At 35.0% G+C, this 24654-nt stretch overlaps 1 protein-coding gene and 1 long non-coding RNA gene across 8 annotated transcripts in view; one reads left to right on the top strand and one right to left on the bottom strand.

Moving 5' to 3' along the window:
• PCLO (piccolo presynaptic cytomatrix protein) overlaps positions 1 to 24654 on the bottom strand; it is a 325587-nt gene that overhangs the window by 19471 nt on the left and 281462 nt on the right. The gene's annotated exons all lie outside the window — the stretch shown is intronic.
• LOC120509246 overlaps positions 12394 to 24654 on the top strand; it is a 29376-nt gene continuing 17115 nt past the window's right edge. For 2 of the 4 annotated variants that reach the window (XR_005629205.1, XR_005629204.1), the window contains exons 1-3: positions 12394 to 12527; positions 17706 to 19548; positions 23229 to 23301. This is a non-coding gene — a long non-coding RNA (uncharacterized LOC120509246). Of the gene's footprint in view, positions 12528 to 13647; positions 13678 to 17705; positions 19549 to 23228; positions 23302 to 24654 lie in introns of all 4 variants that reach the window. The other 2 variants (XR_005629207.1, XR_005629206.1) reach the window with 2 other exon arrangements.

Genomic DNA, 24654 nt, shown 5'->3' with positions numbered 1-24654 from the left:
CATTTCAATGTAAACCTAAGAACGTGTTGCATAACAGGAATACCTAGGAACTGCCCTATTTCTTTGGCAGAGGGCTGTTTAAGCAGTGATTTTTCACTACTTGTAGTGTTTTGGACATGTAGTCTAATGAAAACAAAACAAAACAAAACCTTCAAAGGCAGATGGATAATATTAGATGCATGTGTTAACAGAATTTATTTCATTAGAAAAAATAAATATAAATACAGTTCAAAGGTAAAATTCTAAGTTCAGGAGTAGATGTTACCTAAACATATAATAAAGGCTTAGTTTTATTAGACAGGTTGAAGTTTTTAAAAGTGGTAATCAATCTGAAAAAAATAACACTGTTTTCTGTCTTAAAAGTGCACATAATCATATATTTTGATATTTTCTCTTTGTCATAAAGCTGTCCTATCACAAGGATGTATACAGAGTGAAAAGGACTTGGTGTAAAGAAGCACATATGATGTGGCTTCGTTTGGAGAGTGACTCATCGAACATTTACTGCACAGACAATAAGCACTGAGCCTGCACTGTTAGTGCAGTGGAACAAGCTGTTTCATTTCACAGCTTGGCCGAGTCATTTATAGCCCACAAAAAAATTACTTAACACATGGTGGCATATGTAACTTAATAAGGCTTTCTTTGAGAAGGAGGTGGAAGATGGCATTTGTATACACAAATACATCCATACACATACCAAACCTAACACAATATGTTAGCACTCTTTTGTGCTGTAAACCTAGTAGGCACACTATCACGATAGCTGGAGATGAAAATTTTTGGTAAGAACCAGCCTATTCACTCCTCACATCATGATTTCCAGATTCCCCCTCAGATTTATACTGCAGCTCTGAGGCACTTTCAGTGAAATATGCTTAAAGTCTTGCTCATACCTCCCTGGAGCTACACACTGGAGAGCACAGCCGTGTGTGCTGCACAGCTTGGGTACCAGAGCAAAAGCTTCTGCACTGACTGTTCATGTGGAAGACAGGTATGCTCTTATATTAATAGATTTCCTTTTGCATACTTTACCTTTCCTGGTGCAGTGGTAGCAGCTCACTGTTGAGATGCTCTTTCTCTTGCATTAAATAAGAACGATTACTGAAATTATTGTTGCTAATAGGACTCCTAAGTGTAAGAGTATGAGATGTTGCCTATTCTGTGTGACAGTAAGAGCTGTGATAATTCTAACAAAGCTCATTGTGACTAACATAGGAAAGAAAACCAAATCTGTCTTCCAGGACCATCAGAGCATTTTGGGGCTGGCTGTAGAGAACCTAGGAAATTTTAGCATAAGAATGAATACTTGTAATCTCTACTGGGATTCTACTACCTGCATAATCTGCCCAACAGAGCAATGGAGGATGATCCTTTCCATTAATCAGGATAAATATGGAATCAGCTCAGTCAAAACTAAAAAAAAAAACCTGTTAATCCAAATTTTGCTCAGGAGGGATGAACAGAAATGTTCTGCAGAATATTCCATAGTATTATTCAGAGTTCTATAGTCTGTGGAGGACTGATGCTTGAAAGCATCTTACAGTAATATGGGCATAGTTCCTAAAGTTGCCAGTCTGGAGAAATATCAATTTACCTTTCGGCTCTTGCCTGGAGTTTTCTATTAAATGCCTTTTTTTCCCCCCAAGTTTTTAACCTTGCACCAGAAATCTTTACAGACTAATGCACCTGCTTTTTATTGGATTGCATACTTTACATTTTCCCTCTCATTCAGCACTCAGCAGTGCCATTATTCTTTATTTCATGCAATGCTGGTTCTTTATTTCATGCAATGTTGGTTCCCTCAAGCTGCTATAACAGACATCCTGAAGTTGGTATTTCATTGCACTGTTGAACCGATGTGTATGGCTAAACTCCACAGAGATATGTTTGAATAAAAAGTATTATATAAAAACCTAGAGCAGAAGAAAAAGTACAGGGACAGTACAGCACTTATGCAAATCCACTCAGAGATTTGTGATGAAGACTAAAATGATGGGAAGAAAAAGAGAAAGGGAAAATGTGTTCCTATTTAGAGTGTTTGTGAATTGGTAAGAAATCAGTTAACTGGAATTATATATAACAAAAAAAAAAATTACAAAGGTCAACATTTTAAGTCCATGTTCCAGGTGGCAAAATGATGCTACAGAGGAGGTCACAATCTTCTGGAGAGGTGAAAATGGTACAAATATTTCAGAGTTTCTGAACTTCCATGGGAAATGGGAGAGATAGTAGAAGTGCTCTCATAAAGAAAGGTGAGCTGGGAATCATGCATTTTAGTAAAATAAAAGGGTCTAATATTCAGTCATAGGAGAATATGATAGATTGGTAGCAGATATGCAAGGGGAAATGATTTATACTGCAAGACTGAAAATTTTCCATATGATCACCAAAAATATTTTTTTAGGACTTTTTAAAGAAAAAAAAGTCAGAGACTGATTCCTTTCAGATGCTGGGACCTTACCCAGAAAAGAGGTAATCCCATCTTAGAATCTGAGGGTGTCCCATTGAGGGCGTTTGAGGCTATGATTTCTTGGCCTTCACCTGGACTTTATATCAATTCCACCTGCAACTGGACAACTTTTCTGATGAAAGTTTTCTCAAAATGGTGTGCACCAGAAAAGGTGAATAAGAAAACACATATATTGGTGTTTATATCTGTCTGGCTTAGAAACTCTGTCTACATTTTCTGAAGACACTGAAGTGTACACCATCTATCTGTAGATAAAAAGAAACTCAACTATTTTGTAACTGATTGAAATCCTTTTCTGCTCTGGGCAGTACGCATGCAGTGGATCTTTTATAATTAGCTGAATCTTTCCAATAATGAATACAAAGGAGTATCTTATAGTGAGCTGATGCTCTGACATCACCTGTAGGTTTAATTTCTGGCAACTGAAAAGGTTTAGTCTCTTGTTTTAAGAGTTAATGCTTCATAGACTTTATGCACTGAGGCCAATTCTCATGATTTTGTCAAGAATCTCTGAGATTTAATACTGCTCTTTTAAAGATGACTGTTGAACTCTTGCTCATAATTTACATTTAAAAATTAAAGCTGTGCATATAGGAATTGAAAGTAGGGTTTTGCAAGACCTCACAAACAGAAAGTGCAGCATAGATTCTTTGCATGTTATTTAAAACTTCACTGGTGAATTTTGAAACGAAAAATACCTAGGACATGGAAAAGGACCCAAACTATTACTGTCATGTACTCATTTTTAATTTGCAATAAAGTATAACATTGCCTTTGCAATCATAATTCATGAATATTATGCCAATACCTGAAGAAATTGCAGAGGCTTTCTTTACAATTTAAATGAATTTAGAACAGAAAATAAGAGTGGAGGGGGGGAGGGTTAAACTAAAAATGAAGACAGATTTAGGAAACCAGAACATACATTTTCCTGGATTTTTAATTTATTCGGAAATAATTTCATACTGTAAGAGAGAAGATTGAATAAAAATTTGATATACAGATTTATTAAACCTCCAGTTCAGGTTTATATGAACTGAAGAAAACTACTTTCCTCCAAAGACCCACCACAAAAGGAGTCTTGATGAAATAAAGAATATTTAAAAACTCTACAGGTACCCTAAAAAGACATAAAATGACTACAGAATATCTGCTTGGAATTGGATCAAACCCAAGAAAACACTGTCCCTTAAGGTAATATTCATGAAGAATGACTTGCCAAGCTGGTGCTTGCCCATGGTTAGGTACCACACCAGCTGAGACAGCACCACTAGAGAGAAACTTGCAAAGAACAGTAAAGTACCAGATCAAACTCCTCCTTCCTCATCACATGGAAGAACCAGTGTCAGGTTGCAATTTCAGTGCTATTTGTGAGCAATCTTATGCCCAACAAATTGTTTCTGCATCTGTCACAAAAAACAGTCTGTGCTATATATTTTCTCACAGAATATGTCTCAATTCTAGGTCAGAAAAAAATACTACCAGCTGTATAAAATCTCAGAAATAATTTTAACTTATTAAAGGACATGCAAAATATTATATGATTGAGGACTGAGAAAAAAAAAGGATTCAAAGACTGATTCAGTAGTTCTCATTAGCATTTGACAGTATTTAGTGGCTTGAACAGATTTTACTGAGTTCCCAATGAAAGTAATAAATCAAAGTACATAAGCATAAAAAGAAAGGTGGAAATATTTAAATATGCAAATATTGAGGTAGATATATATATTAGCTCAAGAACATTAATAAAGTCACTAAAGATCACTTCAGATTATGATCTATTGTAGGAAGAAAATGTTTTCCTAAAATCTATGAGCCAACTTTCTCAAATTCAAAGTATGTTATCTGGATTCATCATGTAAAATTGACCTGTGTTTTCTTCCCTGAGAGCAGGATCAAGTTGTCCATCTGATTTGGAAAATTTGACATGTTCATACGCATATGGATTTAAATGGACCTATTGGTTGGTGGTAGTGCTAATTATTTCTCTGTTGCGATTATCGTTGTGAAATACTGGATTTCATGGCCAAAGAAGCTGAAGTCCATATGTTATCTTTCAAATTATTTCAGCCCAATTTTACCCTCTCCTGACCACATGTACCACAAGTGTTCCCTTGCATGAGGCTTCACAAGCAAAACTTTGTGATCCATTGCTGAACTGCAAGTCTCTGAGTGCTGTTAGACTCATGTTCCACTCAGTGTTGAAGTCGCAAGGTCTCTCTGTTGGTAGCTCTTCCAAAGAGAGAGAAGCTTTATTTACCAGTCAAATCTATACATTTTACTATCTTCATGTCTGAAATTTGAGCATATTGAGCTGTTCTCTAGACATTTTAATTCCTCCTTCCCCACACAGTTTGGCTGCAGGAAAGAATGCTGACTTTAAAGTCCGTGATTCTGACCAAGGACCATCATACTGATGTGGAGACTGCAAGCTTGCTACTGAAATGGCTCACAAGACATCTAATTATCCTGTGGAAAGCACTCAACTTCCAATTTTGAAATAAAATACATACAATACAATTCATTAACACAACATAAACAGCCCTCTACATTAAATAGAGCTTAGCCTGAGATGGTCATCATGCTGTAAGCTAATAGTCACAATTTCCATTAAAAAATAAAATTTTTTATCTCAGACCTTTTGTGATAAATACTTTCAGCAGCTTGCACTACTTTTTCTTTGTAAAATGTTTGGGTTTATCACTTAATAACAATACTACTAGTAGTTAGCAATTCCTTAAAATTTAGAAAGGATAGTGGTCTGTATTATATGTTTACAATAATTATTTTCACAAAAATGTAAGTAATTATAAGTAGTACTTCCAATAAGAAACATGAGGCAACTGCAGTAATAGCACCTAAATGTACATTGGTGATCTTCATTACTTTTCTAAACTATCTCAGAGAAGCATATACAACAAGACAACAAGCTTTCAAACTTCATGCTGAATTTACTTCCTTTTTCCATGTGACATATAAGTTCCAGCAAAGGAGTATTTTTTATCAAGAATGCTTCAAGAAACATAAGACAAGTCTGCTACCCTGCTGAGTACTGTGCTTTCTGATTTTGAAAGCTGTTTGTTATGCTTTGAAAACAGTCACTGGTAAAGGCAGAATTAACTCCTCTGCTGTCAAAAGACAAAACTGGTGCAACTGGTACTGACAAAAAAAAATTGCTGAGTTTTCTCAGTGATTTACCGTAAAACCATCATCCTTTCACTCAGAAAAAGAATGTGCAAAATAAACAACCTGGCTTGGATTCTTTTTCTGTTACTGAACGATTTTGATTTTTTAAATAACCCCTTATTTACAAAGCCTGTGATCAGATATTCCAGGTCTTGTTTTCATTAGGGAAAGAAAAGAATACATTAATTGTAGGCAGTTGCAGCAGGGAACATCAAGCAATTACCCAGGAGGAATTCAACCAGCTCAGTAGTTATGAAAAATACTATAGAGTTTTTAATAAACAGTTGAAGCAGATTGCAGCTTTAAACTCTTTCTCATGAGATGTTCCTTAAGAAAATTATACCATCCTCAGCACCAGTCTAGCTGAAAAGGTTGTTACCTGTAACCTATCACCAAGTCTAAAAAAGTCATAAACAGGCACTGAAGAGTCATAAACAGGAGAGAGCTGAAAGAGCTCTCTTCAAATTCCTGCTCCTTGCTTCCCACACAGTGTCCCTGACTTTGTCTCCTGTGGCCATAATGTTTGTACAGCTGCCTAATGAGGTCGTTGGCAGAAAGGATCCTGCTCACTGCATTCCCAACCCCTCCCTGCCCCACCCCAGTGAATTGATTTTAGGTTAGTCATCTAACCTGAATCAGCACACACCTTATGCCACCATGAAGGGTGATGAGATGGAGAGATGAGGTTCAGGGGAAAGCAAAAATGGCATTTTACAGACATAATGCTAGTTTAAAGGGTGCTTTATGAAGCAATTGTAAACTGATAGAATGATTCACAGAGCAAAGGACTGCTGGAACACTCCAGTGCAACCTCACACTCACAGGGTTAATTCCACATTAGATGAGGCTGAACAGGATGTTTTTTGTAGAGTTTTGAACCAAAACTTTATGTGTTTTTCTTGGGTGGGTTGGTTTATTCAGTTAGATTTTCCTTCACTTCAGCTTATGAATGTTATCTATTTCCTATTTCTGACTGCTGAGCTCTGAAAAGAGTCTGGCTTCATCTTCTTCATACTAAAAAGCACCCAGTGGAAGGGAAGAATCCTTTTCTATGACCTGCTCCCTGCATAGTTAATTTTACAGCCCATTTTACAAGCAATAACGATAGCAAAAACATTTTCTAAATTAATATTGTTTCAAGAAAAATTGTTCCTTTCATTGCACAAGTGACCTTCTTGGAAAAAAATCTGATTTGAAGATTGTTTTAATCTCTATTTGGAGCATAACAGACAGGATACTGCACTTTTTGCTATGAGACCATGAAAAAAAATCCATTGCTTTGTGGGAAAATGACATTGTCTCCAATGCCAGGAATTTCAGTATTTTTAAAATCGCTTTGGGCACCAATTGCATATTTTCAGTTTTGTTCATTTTAAAGAAGTCTAAAGAATATTGAATCTGTTTTGTGGTCCTTGCATTTCCCAACTGTTTGAAAACAAAAAAATCTCTTTTTATACCACATCTATTTTACTGTCAACAATAAAGAAAAGCTGCCTCAGGAAAAGGGCTTTAAATATAGCTGTGGTGCTATCAACAAGTTAGCACTTCTGCATGAAAGCAAGTCCAGTTCATTCCAGAGTTTTGCTGCAGGAGATAGAATTCAGTAGTGCCATAGCATGAATGCAAGCTGAGTTCTTCACTGCTCCTATTTGCTGGAGGGAGCTGAAGAGCTCAGATGCATTAGACACATCTTTATGTCTGATAAGGTATGGCTGGGTGTGCTCTATATAAGTTGAAGGTTGGTTGTGAATCCAAAGTTTTATAATGCTGGGAGTGAGTGTTTATGAAGTGTGCTGGACTCAGCTGAATGTCGGGTTTATCTAAAGATAGCTTAGCTCTAAGAAGTGAGCAGATTGGCTTTTCTCTTTAGCCCAACTGTTAGGCAAAAATCAAAAGAAGGAATGTAACAGCCTGGGAACACCTCACAGCTCAAGGATACTTCAGTCCTTTGTTACTCTTCACTACAAAAAACTAAATAATGAAATGTATGCTTTTCCTCACTCTTATTTTGACAGACATATGCCAGATTTCCTTGTGGGCTGCCCACACCACAAAATTACATTCTGCTTCCAAACAGGCCCATGGTGTGGAACATTAGAATTACTTTATGCCCTCTGACAAGTTCCCACATTACCTTTATGCCTATTATCCAGTTTCATCTTTGTTCCCCTAGGATCCCCCAGAATTCATTAACTTCCACCTTCCCAGCTGGTGAAGGATACTTTTCTTCCTTCCATTAGCCAACAGTGAGTTAAAAGTCTAAATACTGGTCAGTTTTGAGCCCTGAAGAAATCACTGAAGTATTTGAGAGTGAACTTTCCTGACCTGTTGATATTCTTTTCATGCCTCTCCTAAGGCCTAATTCTAAAATTATATGATGATATATATATAGTTCAAATCTGAGAGAGATTGAACTGTCATTGATGATGATATTAGGGACACTGTCTAAAAAAAGGAAGAAGTTACTAATTCTATGTATTGTGTTTTAATATAATCTACTTGTGTTTTTTGTTGTGACTTTCCCGTCGAGATTATAACAGATTTTAACTCTGTCTGGTACAATTCTTGGTGAACTACAGTGAAGTGAGCAGAGACAGACCCACTATCTCCACAGAGGTTCAGGATTCAGAGAAGAGCACATCTGATCTCTTTAGGCACCCAGAGCTTCTTGCCAGGCTTGTCACAGGTCAACAAGAGAACCTGCTGTCTGCTGACATCTTTTGCAGGTGAAATTCTTTCAGAAAATACAACCAACTCCTCTGAGAGACAAAAATAAAACCTAGGAGGCAATAGGAGTAACTGTAGATCTACAGAACTCAAGATACAGTGAATCAGGAATGTTCCTACGTCTTTCTAATGAGATTTGTGTTAATAAATCAATCTATGGAAGAATTCTACAGGATATCATCTCTACAGTGCTGGATTCATTTTTTTAAATTTTTCCAGGGAGATTTGAAAGGTAGAAAGAAGAGAGGACTAGTCTGGGGTTTTCCTCAAGAGGAACCAAAAGAGAAACTTATTGTTAAATTGATCACTAATCCTGGCAAAATTCCTTTTACCTACTTAAAAAACTAACCAACCAACCAACAAAGACAATCAAACAAATAAACAAACAAACATCCCCAAAAAATCAATAAAATAAACAAACAAAACCAAAACAAAACAAAAGCAGCCCTGTCAGACTGGTTAGAAACACTGAATTTTGAGCACTGTAAATAATAAATTATATAAATGCAATTAAAATAGAATTAGTACTTGCTATCTACTGATGCACAAAATTGGTAGATTTTTGACCTGCTTCAGTGTTCATCCTGATTCTCTATAACAATTATATGTCTATGATTTCAAAATGGTTATGTTGCATCTGAGTGAACTGTTAACCCAAACTTCTCCCCTATTTTTCATGCCCTAATTAGAGCCTTTTCTAACAAATAAAACAGAAAAACCAAATTGACATCATCTTGTGCTTCTTGTTAGTTCAAGATAATTATGGAACTTAACACTCCAAATGGTAATTGCACTTAGTGTTGAGAACAGCAGTGGTTTTAGAACTTCAGACCAAATCAAATTAACATTTTTGTCAAATAAAGTTAAATGTGCTTAAAAGTTACTTCTTGTAATGTTTTACAGTGACTGTCACCTAACATCTGTTGGACATTAAGTAACCCTGCTGCTAGGATTCATCTGTCTGAGCGTTGCTGTCTTCATATGTGGGATTGCTCATCTAGAATGCAGTTGGTCTTACTTGCAAATAGATCTCTAAAATAGGTCAGATCAATTGTACCTTCATAATGGTTATTTCGTTGCACTGATTATAAATTTTTTAAAGTGGCTGATCCTTCCCTAATTCCCATTATGAAATTCCTCACTGTATTACCTATTTCAGAGGTCCCAGCTGTAAAAAGATATTGAATTAGGGTTTCTTATGTATAGTAGACAAACTCTAAGTTTTTAATTAGGTAATTAACATAGAAACAGAATGAGTAAGAGACTGAAATAAAACTTTTTTTTTATTCAACAAAAAGCTCAAACTACTTAAGCAGATCCTGCTTACAAAATATCAAATGTCAGATCATAATTTTCCTTATCCTCTATTTCAGATTCAAAAGAAATTTCCAGTGAAATCACTAACTATCAAATTATTGTAAATGTTTATAATAAGGAAGACCATTGTAATTGACAGGTAAAAGTCAATTGTAAAACTGAATATTAATAGGATTTGTGGCCTTTTTATATCAGAGCCACTGTGCAACACAGGTCTTATCTTTTTTTGTTATTCATTGCAGTTAAAACAGTGATGTTCATTCTCCAGATAATAAAAGGCAATGAAAAAAAGCAGTATTTTGAATAATGAAGAGCCCCACAGACACAGATGAAGCATTTCATTCAGAACACAGGTTTGTTTTTTATTTCTAAATAGGTATGTAAAAAAATATTAATTTATAATATTTTGCATGTCCATATGTATGTATATATCTATCTGAGATTCAATAACTTATATATGTGTACAAATATGTATATATACATGCACACATGTTGTCAGGACTTAAAGAATGCAGTGAAATACCCAAGACACTGTCAGGGAAGGAAGTTCCCATAAGATAAAGCCCCACAAGAGGCATTCTAATGTATGTGTATGTTCATTTGTTCAAATGTAAGTACATATATCATTGAAGTAGACTTAATCCTAGGAATCTACCTTGCCTCAGCACAAAGCATTTTCTTGTTGTGTCTAAATCAAGTCTAAATATTTGGGCTCAATTTCATGAAGTTAGTTATGTAAGTTAATTTCAAATTGCTGATAATGGTTTTGATCCTACCATGCAGCATTATTCAAATTTTCCTCTTGAAATGATTCATAGATCCTACCTTCCCTTTCACAATTTACTTCAATAAAAAAGGAAAAAAATACACAAAAAATGCCACCAGCATGAGTGCAGAAAACAACTAGAGGAGCAAAAAAATTACACGGTTTGGCTATTTCTCTGAAGACAAGACAGGCTATCTGACTTTCAAAAAGTTTGTGTCACAAAGGATTCTGTACATTTATGTAAGCAACTTTCTGAAATATAGTTCTGCTTATTTAAAATAAATACAGTACAGTGAATCAGCCCTGCGATAACCTGGGGAGTTAAAGATCACCTATAGAGCAGGACAAAAATGTTTCTACTCTAACTAATCAAGTAAAAGCTGTTGAGTCTTAGTTCAGATTTGCTCAGTGGACAGATTTCCTACCTTCAGGGATCATTTGCAGAACTTTAGTTGCTCAGTCATCTAAATGCTTCAAATGTAATTTTACTGCATTCTCCAACATCACTCCTGTATTTTTCATGTACTTGAAAGTTTCTCATTGTGTGATCTGTCTTCTCTCATGCCAATATTTGGCTGCTGAAATTTCCATTACTTTTATGAAGTACACCCTGACCTAAACTGTTAAATATTATTCATCCAGGTCACTACATCTATTTGGCTGTGTATGTCATCAGTGTGTGTCATGATCATGTATAAATATCATATAATTCATACAGAAGTGAAGCAATGTTTCCTGCACAATGCAATTAAATATATTAATTTATTTCAGAATTTATTGCAGCACTTAAATGGGGCAATACTGAATTCCAACGGTAAAACTTCCTTCAACTCACTGAAGGCAGTCCTGTCACAAGCAATCATCACTTGAATTCCAAAACCTGTCTGGATAGGTGAGGGGAGAGCAGTGGAATGTTGCTTACCAGACTTCAGTAAGGCTTTTGATGCTATCTCCCATGATATCCTCATAGACAGAGTCATTAAGCGAAGGCTGGACAAGTGGACAGTGAGATGGATGAGAAGTGGCTGAACAGTAGAGCTCAAGGGGTTTTGATCAGTGGCACAGAGACCTGGATGAAAACCTGCAACAAGTGATATCCTAAAAGGGATACTGGGTCCAATCTTGTTCAATTTATAACTTAGATGGAGGGGTAGATACTTCCCAGCAGGTTCACTGATGACACATGGCTGGGAGGAGTGGCCAATACCCCGAGGGCTGTGCAGCCCTTCAGATGGACCTCGACGGCTGGAGAGCTGGGCAGAGAAGAACCTTCTGGAATTCATTGCAGGCAAATGCAGGGCCCTGCACCTGGGGAAGAGCACAGATCACACCTGCTAGAAGGCAGCTCCGCAGAGAACGACCTGGGAGTCCTGGTGGGCAATTAGCTCTGCACGTGTGCCCTTGTGCCATGAAGGCCAGTGGAAGAGCATTCATTGCCAGCAGGCTGAGAAAGGTGCTCTGGCCCATCTACTCAGCTCTTGTAAGGCCACATATGCTGTGCTGGTCTTAGTTCTGAGCTCCTCAGTACAAGAGAGACATGGAGATCCTGGAGCAGGTCCATCAAAGGGCTATAAAAATTATTTCCTCTCATGAGGAAAAGCTGTGAGAATTGGGCCTATCCAGCTTTGAGAAGAGATGACTGAGAGAAGACCTCGCTAGTGCAAAAGGACGGCCTATCCAGCTTTGAGAAGAGATGACTGAGAGAAGACCTCGCTAGTGTCTATCAGTATCTGAAGGGATGGTGATAGCAGGATGGACTGAGCTCTGTTCAGTGGTGCCAAGCAAAAGGAGAAGAGCAACAGGCAGAAACTCATGCACAGCAAGTTCCATCAGAACAGAGGAAGTACTTTATTTTGTGAGTGACCAAGCAGTGAACAGATTGCCCAGAGAGAGTGTGGAGTCACCTTCACTAGAGATATTTAAAGGCCATCAGAACATATGGAAGGACAGAATTCCGAGTGTGCATTATCTAAGTTTTCTGATAGAAGCTCCATCTTCCTACTTACGCTGATTTCAAATGATGTGGAAACCTTGAAGTTCCTTGGCTAACCATCAAAGGTAACTTGGTACCATAAAACAAAGTGCTTAAACCACTTCAGTCAGTTGAGAATGTATTGGAAATCTCATTTTGCCATTAGAAGGCATTGTAAAGATCAGGTTATTAATTCAAATGATTCATTAGGAAACTAAGGAAGATGCCAATTTTATTCATCCCTTTCTAAAATTTGTTTGGATTGTTTTAATTAAACAGTTAAAACTTCATCAAATCTTGTAAATTCTTTAGGAAATCTGCTCAGATAATTTTTAGGACCTTTTTTTATGAAAAAAAAAATCTGCTATCGTGTAATTCGGATTATTAACATAAAAATAATAATGTAGATCACAAAATGCATACAAAAGATCTGATTTCTATTTTTACTTGAATTCATGATCATAACAGACATAGTATCCTCAAGAAAGAACTTTTTACTCAAAAATGATAGCAGAAATTGGCATAATTATTACCTTTGGTCAGTGCTTTAAATATGTACCCACATCTTCAGTTGATCCCAGAGAGGGGCAGAGAAAAAAAGATGTGTTTGTTGTTTGTGTGGGTGTTCTTTCTTTCAGGATTTGCATCACTTCCTATTATATCCATTTTTCAAGCTGTCTTCAATTTAGAATCTTTAGCCAGTGGCAGAAAATTGTACTTGAAACAAATTAGTCAGCTTTGTTCAACAAGAAAACAGCAATATTTAATTTTGGAATTTTATTCAGAACAACTAACCTGAGGGCAGTAAATGCTGCCAATAAAGAGGGAAATGATTTGTCATATTATAGTTGGATGTAGCTGTGATATCAGAGTGGTTTTTTCCTTATAATGTGAGAAGGCACATATCCAAAATAATGAGACATTTATGGAAAGGTTATGGCCTTTTTTCCTTTCCTCCTTGATAGATCTGTACTTGCATAAAACAAGGTAGATTCAACAAGACAATTTCAAGAATCTGGGGAAAAAAAGCAGTGTACAGTGACACATTAGTTGCTGGGGTTTTTTCCAGAGAATGAGAAATGTTGTTAGAAAAACTGGCTTTGCCTCACTCATGCTGCCTTTCTGGTTGCTGTTGGAAAACAGTATGCTTTGGCATTGTCTCCACTACTGAAGACAAATTGTAAAAATCTATTTCTCATGCTTCAGGATTTTTCCAAGTATACCCATTTTCTGAAGGTGAGTGTCTTCAATATATCATTTTCTTTCTATAATTTTGTATATCTGGAGTAGCTCTTTTAATCAGTGGAACAACAGCTAGGTAAGGTGTGTTTGCTAGGAGAGATGAAGAGCATCTCCTAGGATCTGCTTCCTAAATTCTGTTTAACTATTGCTGTGAAAGTTCCTTTTGTGTCCAAAATTTCACCAACAGGAAAAAAAATCTCATGTTATTTTTATTTTATTCTTTTTCTAACACTGTTTAGATTCCTTTCTTTGGAAATGGCAGCTTTCATGTATAGATTTATCATGGGCTTTAAAAACCTATTGTTACACTGATAGTTTCTGAATCATAACAGTCTGTATTACAATTATACAGGAATTTAGATAACTTTGCTTTATGGACGTGTTTGAAAAGGATGCACCAAGTAGGAAGGAAGATACTCAGCACAGTTATTGTGTAGGCTTCACTTTTTGAAACATAAAAATGATGGGGAAAATGTGTCTCTATAGAGTCAGAGAATTCGATCTGCTTTAAAATATAAATGAAACCCAAAATAGTCTTAAAACCAACATATAAGCAATGAGATAAGGTATCTTTTCTGTTAGTCTCACAAATGTCCAGAGACAGGGTGGAAAGATCCCCTTTTCTCTCTTTTACTTGCCAAGAAAAAGGAACTTTTCAGACTATCAGACTAGTCAGAAGGGCACAGCTTATAGAAAAAGCAAATAATTGCACTCATATTAGTGGGAATCCAATTCCTTCAAGAATATAACAGAGTGTTCTGTGAATATGAATGTGTTTCTAAAAAGCCAAACACACAGCCAGGCTCAGCCAAGGCAACCAGGAGGCTGGTGAATAATGTTATAGATATTGGATGAGCAGTGGGAGGAAACAGCAAGAATCCAAAGCACACTCAGCAGGCATTGATGCAAGTTACACATGGGACTAGTAAATCACCCAAACTGACTAATTATTGTAGACAGAATGTTAGCAGGCTTCTGAAAAGAATGTGGACTGGTAAGGTACTACAGTGGTGTGAAACATGAAGGCAGGTATATGTATCAGATGTTTGAACCAGCTGATCTCCAGAAGATTTGTGCGTTTTCCCAGGCATGCAAACTCAGTCACGTTGTTATCACATCGCAGTCAGACAGAGTGCAAAGCCAATATGGCAGACAAAAAAATAAAAAAGAAGGAATTTATTAAAGAAGAAGGTATGACAGAAATAAACCATACCAAAGGGTGTTTTCAGAAAATAAAGACTTCTGCAATGGATGGCATTAACACACGTGCAAACCCAGACCATTTGGAGCACTAATCTCATCTGATATGACCCACTTAAATATTAGATAAGGAATCTAAAATAAATGCTTTAAATTTTCATTATAATCTTATGGCTCCTAACCTAAGGAAAAGGACTGGCTGATCTGGAATGGCAGATTTGATTAAGAATCTATGGGATACCCACAACTTTCTGAAACAGTAACTGGTTTGAGGCAGAAAAATGAAGTATTTGAAACAGCAGAATACACCTATGCTTGATGACCCTGAATCCCTTTGCAGATAAGGATAAATAAACATTTGTGTCAACTTCTACAGAGAGTACACTACTTTTTACTAGATTTGTCTAGTCTTCTGTCCATTTGATTCCCTCCTAGTCATTGCCTATCAATGTCAGAATAAATAATGCACAAAAAGCAAGACCAACATATAATAGCGTAAGGTAATTGCAAATGCCTTCACAGGACAAACTGATAGGAATTCTTTATAAGAAATACACATACCAAAGCTTTTCCATAACAGACAAGCCATTATTCACATACTGCAGCAGTGGACAACACATTTCATTAAAGCTGCAAGCCTGTAACACTACTATCATAGGATGTAATAATGAACATTATAGAAAGCATATTAATCTGAAAATTAAGTAGGGACAAAGCAGGAGTTTCTAGCTATAGACATGAAAGCACACTCTACCACAAGACTTGGATGTATCCAGGCATTGCCATCTTAAGAAAGATTTATATTCATTCTAATGCACTGATTTTTAAAGCCTTCTCTCTTGTAACATAATTTACAGTCCAATAATTTTAAGGACTCTCACATGCTAAAATGAAGATCAGCTGAAGTTTAATTTTAGCTTGCCATGTGATCCCACCTGGAAATGCTCTAGATTTATCTGCATTTAAACAGCATTCCAAAATAACAGTTTGAGTATCAGTCCAAAAAAAGGGATTGTATTCAAGAATATGCGAGGGTAAACAAAAAACCTGTTTTCTGAATTCCTAGCATAATAGTTTAATTTCTAAGTAAATTATAAATTATCCTAAAAAAAATAAGAGTCTTAAGACATTAAGGACATGCAAAGGAGTGTCTAGTATAGAAACAGGTTACAATAATCTTGGTTTTGGGTTTTTGTAACCTTTCAAATAAATACAGCAAAAGTGAAGTTCTGACACAGAACTATTCCATAGGAATGGCTGTGTTATCATTTGGAGGCAAGCCTAAATTAATCTATTTACAGGAAGTGCTTGATAAAATATGCTATATTTGTGAATGGAAGCTCTTGGATTTGGCTTCTTATTTCTGACCTTGAGTATTAATTTCATCAAGCAACTGGACTAGAACATAGGAAAAACATATTACTGTTAATCAATCAATAGAACAGAGTAATGAAGCTGTGACATCTCTATCAATACTAAGAATTTTTGGTGCAAGTTAAAAAAGCCTTTTAGGAACAATATTGTGCCTTGAATAATTGGGATGACCTTTTGAAGCCCCCTTAACACCATTCCTACTACTGAATAGTCTATATGCATTTGAGTATTGAATATTATTGACTTTAGAACAGATCTATTTTACTTACATTTTTCCCTCAGTGCATGCACAAAATTACAGATCCTAATCATAGTGCTAAAAAGAAGACATCACCTGAATTTTCCATGAAACTGACATCTAAAAGCTCTACTTTTTAAGTCCTAGTTTCAGTTTAATGACAGAGGGGAAACCATTTAGGATTTGGCAATTTACCTTCTAACACATTAATGCTTCAACCTGACTTTTACTGATCATAAATGAACATTAATCATGGATGGTGACTCTATTTCTATTTTAAATTTCTCTCTAGCTGAAGCAGCCCTTCTTCAGACACGGCTCAGGTTCAGTTAATCACACTCCAGCACCTTCACCCTCTATTTTGGGGGGGATCCCTCTGCTTGCTTTCCAGTGTTGACAGTCTTCATTATTAACTGGTTATTTATACTAAATGTGCCAGGTAGTATTAAATCAGATTTCCTTTATAAGGACATCTTATTAAAGAGATAGGTTCTAGAATTCTGCAATTTTTTTATTCTGAAATTAAATGATATATATTTATCAGATTTTTTGATGGAATTACTAGCATTCTGATTCCAAGCTCAAACTCTCTGAGCTCACTGCAACTCCAAGAAGTCACCAAAAGAAGCTTTCTGAAAGTTCCAAGAAGCTTTATGTTACAGAAATGTATTTAAGAGCTAGGCCAATAAAAGTGATTAATAATATTAAGCAAAGAAATAAACTTTCCAAGTGATTACTGAAGTATCACTTCAAAGGTGTGATATTTTGGTTTTCTGAATAAATACTTGTGCTTTTCAGATATTTTGTTGTTTCATTTGTCTTCTTAGTAATTTTTTAAAAAATTTAAACAGATCTCATCAGAAAAGCAGAATTTTTAAAATTAAAACTTAAAAAAATAATTTTGTTTTAGAATTATCTTGAGACATAATTTAAGGGCTAATCGCCTTTTAGTCAAAGTTCATACAGAACTCAGAACTGAAGAAACTGTAGACCAGCTACTAGTTAAGCATTGTTTCCCTGGATTATTTACTTTTCTTTTGATGACACTTTACAGTGACAGTTCAGAAATAGGCTGATTTGTAGCACTGTAAATCAATGTTGTTTGTGATGTGGATTCAAGAACACAGAACTTGTCCTTCTTTTTCTCTATTTTTTTTTATCTCTGGCTATAAACTTTTTTCTTATTTAAATTCTTTCTGCTTCTTTTTAGGAAAACCAGCTGGATTATACTGGCAAATACCTCAGGAAGGCAGAACTAATTGCTCCAATTATTACTGGAGAGCCAGGTGGGAAATTAGAATGTGGGGGCAATTGGGGATAGATAAAAGAATACTTCTCAGAGGTTAAAGAGGAAGCTGATAATACTTAGGTTTATAAGGCTGCTGATGTTTATCTTGACTCAGTTTTTAAAGTTTGGGTTTTAGGCATTAGTAGTAAGTCTATTCCTAGCTTAAGGGGACATGTATAAAATATAGACTTCTTTTTAAAAAAACGAGAGAGGATAAGGACTACTGTCAGTGCATAGGCCTGACTCATTGCTTAAGGATCCCTTGTGACAGAAAAGTATTTCTGATCTTTTAAATTCTTAAAATCAGCATATGACTGGATATCTGCAAGCACTCTCAGCACTTGTTTTCTATTCCTTTATGTCCTTTTTTTTGCTCTGTAATGTAGCAGCTGCTCATGTGAGAAATTACCCTTGCTGCTATTTTCTGCTTTAAATTTTGTTGGCATTGATTAAAATTATGCTGTCGAGTAGTAGATGGCAGACCCTTGCTAGAAGGTGATGGCAGAAAGCAAGGTTCTGATTTTATATTAAAGACAGTTTAAACAAAGTCAGATTGAATTTTAGCTTTTTTATTTATAGGGATAATAGAGAAGTTTGGCAATTCTTCTTCTTTCAATTAGATATCTTCCAGGGAAAGAATCACATTTTAATAAATAATATTTTATTTTGAAAAAAACCTTGTTTTCTACATGTAAATCAGAAGGACAATATGACTATAAAAGCAGGTATTACAGACACTAAGAATGTGTTTTTTAAAATAGATTAACATGTTTATATTACTCTTGAGGAAAAACAATGAGAACGTGCAGCAACTTATTTTGCTATGTACATAACATGAACTCAAAACTAAAAAATACAATTCAACCACTGTTCAAGTCAGTGGTAATCTGACTGTTGATAAAATGTTGGTAACTTTCAGATTGCCTGTATTTCTCTTTATATCCATGGGTCAATATCCATTAGAATCAAGTCAAGAGTCTCATACTCAGTCAGTAAAAGATTCTGTTGATTCAAAAAAATGCTTGCAATTCCAGACTTTTTCCAGGTTCTTATACATTTTGGTATATGTTAGGATTAAATGTACAAAAATCCAGAATTATTTAAGTTGTTGGGAAGGGAGCAAATGTCAAATATACTATTTGACCTAAATAGATGATGCTTCCTGTGGTTTTGAGATACCAATCTAAAAAGATCTTAAAAAGAATTGGTTTAAGCCTTGGTCCAGAAACAGAACTATTCTACACCATGGTGAAAGTCACTGCTTCTGACTTGGTCATTTATTGCTGCTCTATATACTGTTATTTATACTGCTAGGAGTCAGGAATCATGTTACAGAAGATGGTTCAGTTTCATGTTCCAAGTTCATGTTTTCAAGTTCGTATTCAGTTTCGTTCAATTTAATTAAATTAAAGAAAAATAAATATGTACTAGTTTATGACCTGTAGGTAAATTGAAGACTACTCCAGCATGTGAATTCACAGTTCCTCTGTCTATTCAGTCACTTCCTGACATAAATATAGAAATGAGCAGTTGTACGCTAGGTAATGATACTTGTAATTTTCCTTGGAAAGAACAGTTCTCAGATTCTTGCTAGCCAATACTTACATGTGACATTCTGATGTTGCTTCAGTAGTTGAAACAAGCAGAAGAAACTAAACTAAGAAGAAAGTGGAATTTTCCTGTCACAGAGTTACTGACCTATCTGTTCAAAACAAAACACTGGATGAAGTGTGTGAAATGTGGGTGCCTGATGCTCCTAATCAAGGTACAGAAGAAATCACTGCTGAAGGACAGAAATGTTTTTACTGCTGTAATTGTCAAACACCTGAGTGGACAGCAGCTCCCAGAACACCACTCACACCAAGCAGGCATATTTGCATTTTGTGTTTTGAGCCTATCAAAATTCTTTGTCAACACTTTCATAGCAAAGAGTCACAAAATGGTTTGGGTTGGAAGGGATCTTTAAAGATCATCTGCTTCCAACCCCACCCCATGGTAGGGACACCTTCCACTAGATCAGGTTGCTCAAGCCCCCAGTGTTCAACCTGGCCTTGAACGCTTCCAGGGTTAGGGCATCCATCACTTCTCTGGGAAACCTGATCCAGTGTCTCATATATTGATCTAAATCTACTCTCAGTTTAAAAACATTGTCACTGTAGGTCGCGGTAAAAAGTTTTTTCCTTTTATTGCAAGTCCCCTTAATCTATTTCAAGGCTACAAGATTTCCCCAGAGGCTTTTGTTCTCCAGGCTGGACAACCCCAACTCTCTCAGCCTGTCTCCATAGGAAAGGTGCTCTCTTCTGATCATTCTAATGCAAGAAAATTTCTCACCTGCAGTAAACCTCCTGCTTTTAGCCTGGACAAACCAGATATCAAAGTATAGATTTATGCATATACAAAAGCATTTGAAAATCTCAGTAACTCTGTCATAATTATCTGTTAATAACTTTATTAACAGCCTTTTTTCTCCTCTTATAACTTTCTCTTTGAAGGTCCAATATTAGGGCATTTTTCTCTGAAGATCCTTATGGACTAATATTGAACATAACTAATGAACTATGAACTAATATTGAACATCCAAGGACTAATATTGTACTTCCGATATTTCAACCTTTGGATTTAAAAGAAAAAAAATGCTATTTTTTAAGGTGTGAGATGCAGCAAGCCCTCAGCTTGTTGTCAGTAATAGTACAATGAGTCTTGTGGTTTAAAGAGTGTTACTTTAGCCTAATTTAAGAGCAAGTAAAAATGTATTCTTTTTTTCTGAGTTTTAATTACTATGAAGAATAATATGGCATTGGTTAGCTGTGCCTATTCTGTCAGTTTGTTTCATGCCTTGTTTTACTCAAATGAGCTAATCCATTTATCACTCCTGGTTGCTCTTCTTTAGGAGAAGCAGTGTGAAACAGTTTGCAAGACAATTTGCTCCAGGGTCTATTCTGTGCAGAAAGGATGGATGAAAATTTCACTAGAATGGTTCAGAAAGCTATAAAGGAACATTTAAAAGTCAAATTATTTCCATTCAGAGGGTCATACACCTTTCCAAAATCTTATTAGAATGACTTCCTAGCATACTTTAAGGTTTCTGGAGAATTTCAACAATTTTTGTCATAAATAAAGATTAGACTGCCTAAATTATTGAAATACAGTAATAAGAAATTAAACCACTCTGAATTTCTTAGTTTATCATTTTGGCTGATAAACCATAGAGCCCAAAAACTAAGGAAAAAAGGTGGTTTTTTTTAATCTTAGACTACTCTGAATAGTTGAAATTAAACCCACAGTACTGTAGAATTTGTTAAAATATAATCACAGAATATGTTTGGGTCTTGTTGTTGTGCTTGCTTTTTGTTGTTTTTATTTCCTTTAATCTCTAACTTAGCCAAATTACTAGCATGACAAAAAAAAATTAAAAAAGGAAAACTCCTGCAAGAGTTCACCAAAGGTTATTCTAAATGAGAACTTATCTCTTTAATACAATTTTGTAGAAATTTAGTAAGTATGTGTGCAGCTTTAGATTTTGAAATAGTACATATCTGTTCTATCTGTTGTTCTATGGAAATATATTTACTGGGCCTTTACTAGAAAATTCTGAGAAATTCTGTTCAGGTTCAATCATCTGTAGAAGGAGACAGTTTCTTACTCAGAGAACTTTGTTTAACTACACTCAAAATATGAGTGTAATTATGAGGCTCAAAGGACCACTGGAAAGGTCAAAAGGTGAAGCATTGAGGCATGGCTAAACATTGAACAGAAGATTTTGGTATTCAGGATATGGACTGGAGGGTAATAATAAAAAAAGAAAGGTAAAAAAACCCCACTCTCTTGGAAGATTTGGCTGAGGTGTAACACTCCTCCTACAGAAAGATTAAAATTTTCTAACTAAAAATCCTCACAACAATAACGCCAGCCACAGAGGATGACAGAAGCACTGTGAGTTCTCATTCATTCAAAAAAACCCTGACATACTCCTAAAAGAGTCTTTGCTTGAGATGAATTTCAATACTTGAGGATTGAGGAATGATTGGAGAATGATATTTTGCATGCATACATAATCTTCAACAGGAGAAATAACATTTCCATGACAATGCTATTTACACCTATATATCTCTCTCCTATTAGAAGTAATGGCATCTTGGGATTACCTAGCAAATTCACACTTTTAAAATGTATGGAAAAAATTTTCCTCATATATTTTTTTAAATGAATAAATGTTGGTAGGTGGAAAATACCATCTGGAGCCTATTGGCTGAGCAACTTCATAGGACAGATAGACCAATCATGATCTACAACTGAATCAAGATATTAATCATGTGCTTTTAATTGTTAGTTTCAATCTTTACATGGATGAAATTGTTGTTTTGGTTTTTTTTTTTTTTTTTTTAATAATGTCTGTAATACACTAACCAGGTAATAAGAAATCTTTGAACAAGATATATTGCACTTTCTGAAACAAATACAGAAATTGGCTTGCATAACTTGATAAAGACCACAATATGTATAATAAGATTTACTGAAGCTTAAGAAGATGAAGTATTTCATCTGCTCAGGGCAGAATGCCCAGAGTAAGATAGCATGCAACAATGCATATCATAAAAACAACTAATACAGTGTCTAAGAACAAAACTCTGATTTTTTTTACATTATTAAGTAATACAAAAATACAGAATATGAGAAGATAATATATTCAGAGAAGCAAATATTATCATAGACAGTATCACAGTTGTTTATATTGACCATTTGGTTATGTTGGCAAAGTAAATAGCACTGTTTTCCCGGATTTACTTAAAACTATGCTGATATATGATAAAAGCACAACTATTCCCAAAAAAAAAAGCATTAATACAAGTCGGCAAACAATTACAAAATGAGAATTTTTTCCCTGGATATTTCATTAAAACTATGCTGATATATGATAAAAGCACAACAACTATTCCCAAAAAAAAAAAAACAAACATTAATACAAGTTGGCAAACAATTACAAAATGAGAATTTTTTTCCCTTATGTAAATGCCTAAATTTTGTTTTCATATCCCCATGAGCTGAACTCAAACCCTGTTGCTACAGTTTTGTTTCAGCCACCCAGAAACCTTTTCTCGCTGTCATTTGAGGATCTCACCTTGCTTTGCCTGCAGCTATTGGTCTTAAAGATCCTCTGAGTCCCCTGCCACATTTGTCAGGCCTGTGTGAATGACTTGGATGACTAAAATATTTCACATAGCAGTAGATCTTCATGTTCAATCAACCAAATTTATTCTTCCCCATTTTAAAGAGCCTAACCCAAGGCTACTTTTTACAGCTTGAGTTAGTCTCTTTAGAGGTTAGTCTCTAGAAGTTATACCCTAAGAATATCTCAAAATGTAAAAAAAAGACTACCAGTATTAAAAAGTTTTAAATGTAACTCTAAGTCATTATTTGCAAATAAGAATAAACTGTGATCTATAGGAGATCTCTAGTTAATGAAAAGTGGGAATGAATATTTGCTTCCACTTCAGAGCTCATCTGATTCCCAACAAAGGTAAGTGAACCAAAGAAAATCTTGATTTTAAGATGTTCATTCTATTTTTTTAATCTATAAAAAGAATGCCACAACAAATCTGTAATGCTGAAGTAATTCTCAGTTAATATTGAGTTCCTCGAAATTCTGAAACACTTTCCCAAAAGATAATCACATATACATGCTGAAACTCAAGTTTGAATTGTTTTCCACCTTTTCGTTTAATTTCTCCTTGGACACTGAGATTTCCCCTCTTAGTCAGCTAGATATCAGACACTAAAATCCAGGCTGACTGCACCAGCCTCTCTCAATGGCAAAAACCACTCAATGAGAACCAGTCATTTGATCACACAAAGAGTTGTAACACTTAGAGCTCCCAAGGTAGCAGAGGTGAATTGCATTGTAAGTGAAAATTAGGGAATTGCAGTTCTTGAGTAATTTGAAAATTTTGAAGACAAGAAGAAATATAACTTTGGAAAGGTAATTTCAGACCAAATGTTACATACACATCTTTCAGAATGTTTCAAAAGGTGTTTTGGGTATTGTTTGGTTTATTATTACTTGTATTTGTTTGGGTTTGGGGTTAATTAATAATACCAATAAGAAGTGAAAATATTTTGTATTTGTAGGCTCTGAAATTTAGGATCCAAGACATAACTTAAGGGACAATTTATAATGAACAAAATCATGAAAAAGTATTTTTTACAATTATAATTCTGTATAAAAATCATCATGACAAAATAAAAATGAAAAATTCCCAATTTCCCATTTTCATCACACCATTTCTCTTTTAAAAACCAGATTTTTTTACATGCTTAGATATACTCTTTCTAAAAATGCTTAAATATACTATTTTAAAATGCTTAAATATATTATTGAAAAATTCAATTTTGATAGGAAGATTATCAAAGTATATGATATTTGATAAAGCAAATTATTAAGTATTTTTTTAATGAGTACTATGTATGGAAATTTTTAGTAAAATGCATACACATGAGGAAGAATTCTTGTTTTGGAAAAGAGAACTTTACAGATATACCCGTAAATTCTAATTTGATTCTTCAGCTCCGTGGAACGTTAGACTGCTTTTAGCTCAATTATGGAAACAGCAATTACTTTCTCACATATAGAGATTCTAGAAACCTGTAAAATGTTGATTTTTTTAAAATTACTAAACTTAAGATCAAATTTTCAATTATATTTATAAATTTAAATTTATGAATTAATTAATACTCAAAGTTTCAGTGAAATCTAAATCTAAATGAAAAAGGTCTTATTTTAATAATAAAATTATGGTCATGATAATTAAGTTTTATATTTGAGGTCAACATAAACATACACTTGAAAGAATATACCTTATATGTAAAAGGAAAT

Source organism: Passer montanus, unplaced genomic scaffold (assembly GCF_014805655.1).
Source record: "Passer montanus isolate IOZ18808 unplaced genomic scaffold, ASM1480565v1 scaffold50, whole genome shotgun sequence".
NCBI lineage: Eukaryota > Metazoa > Chordata > Aves > Passeriformes > Passeridae > Passer > Passer montanus.
Note: the sequence above shows the minus strand (reverse complement) of the source record. Positions and strands in the feature narration are given on the sequence as shown.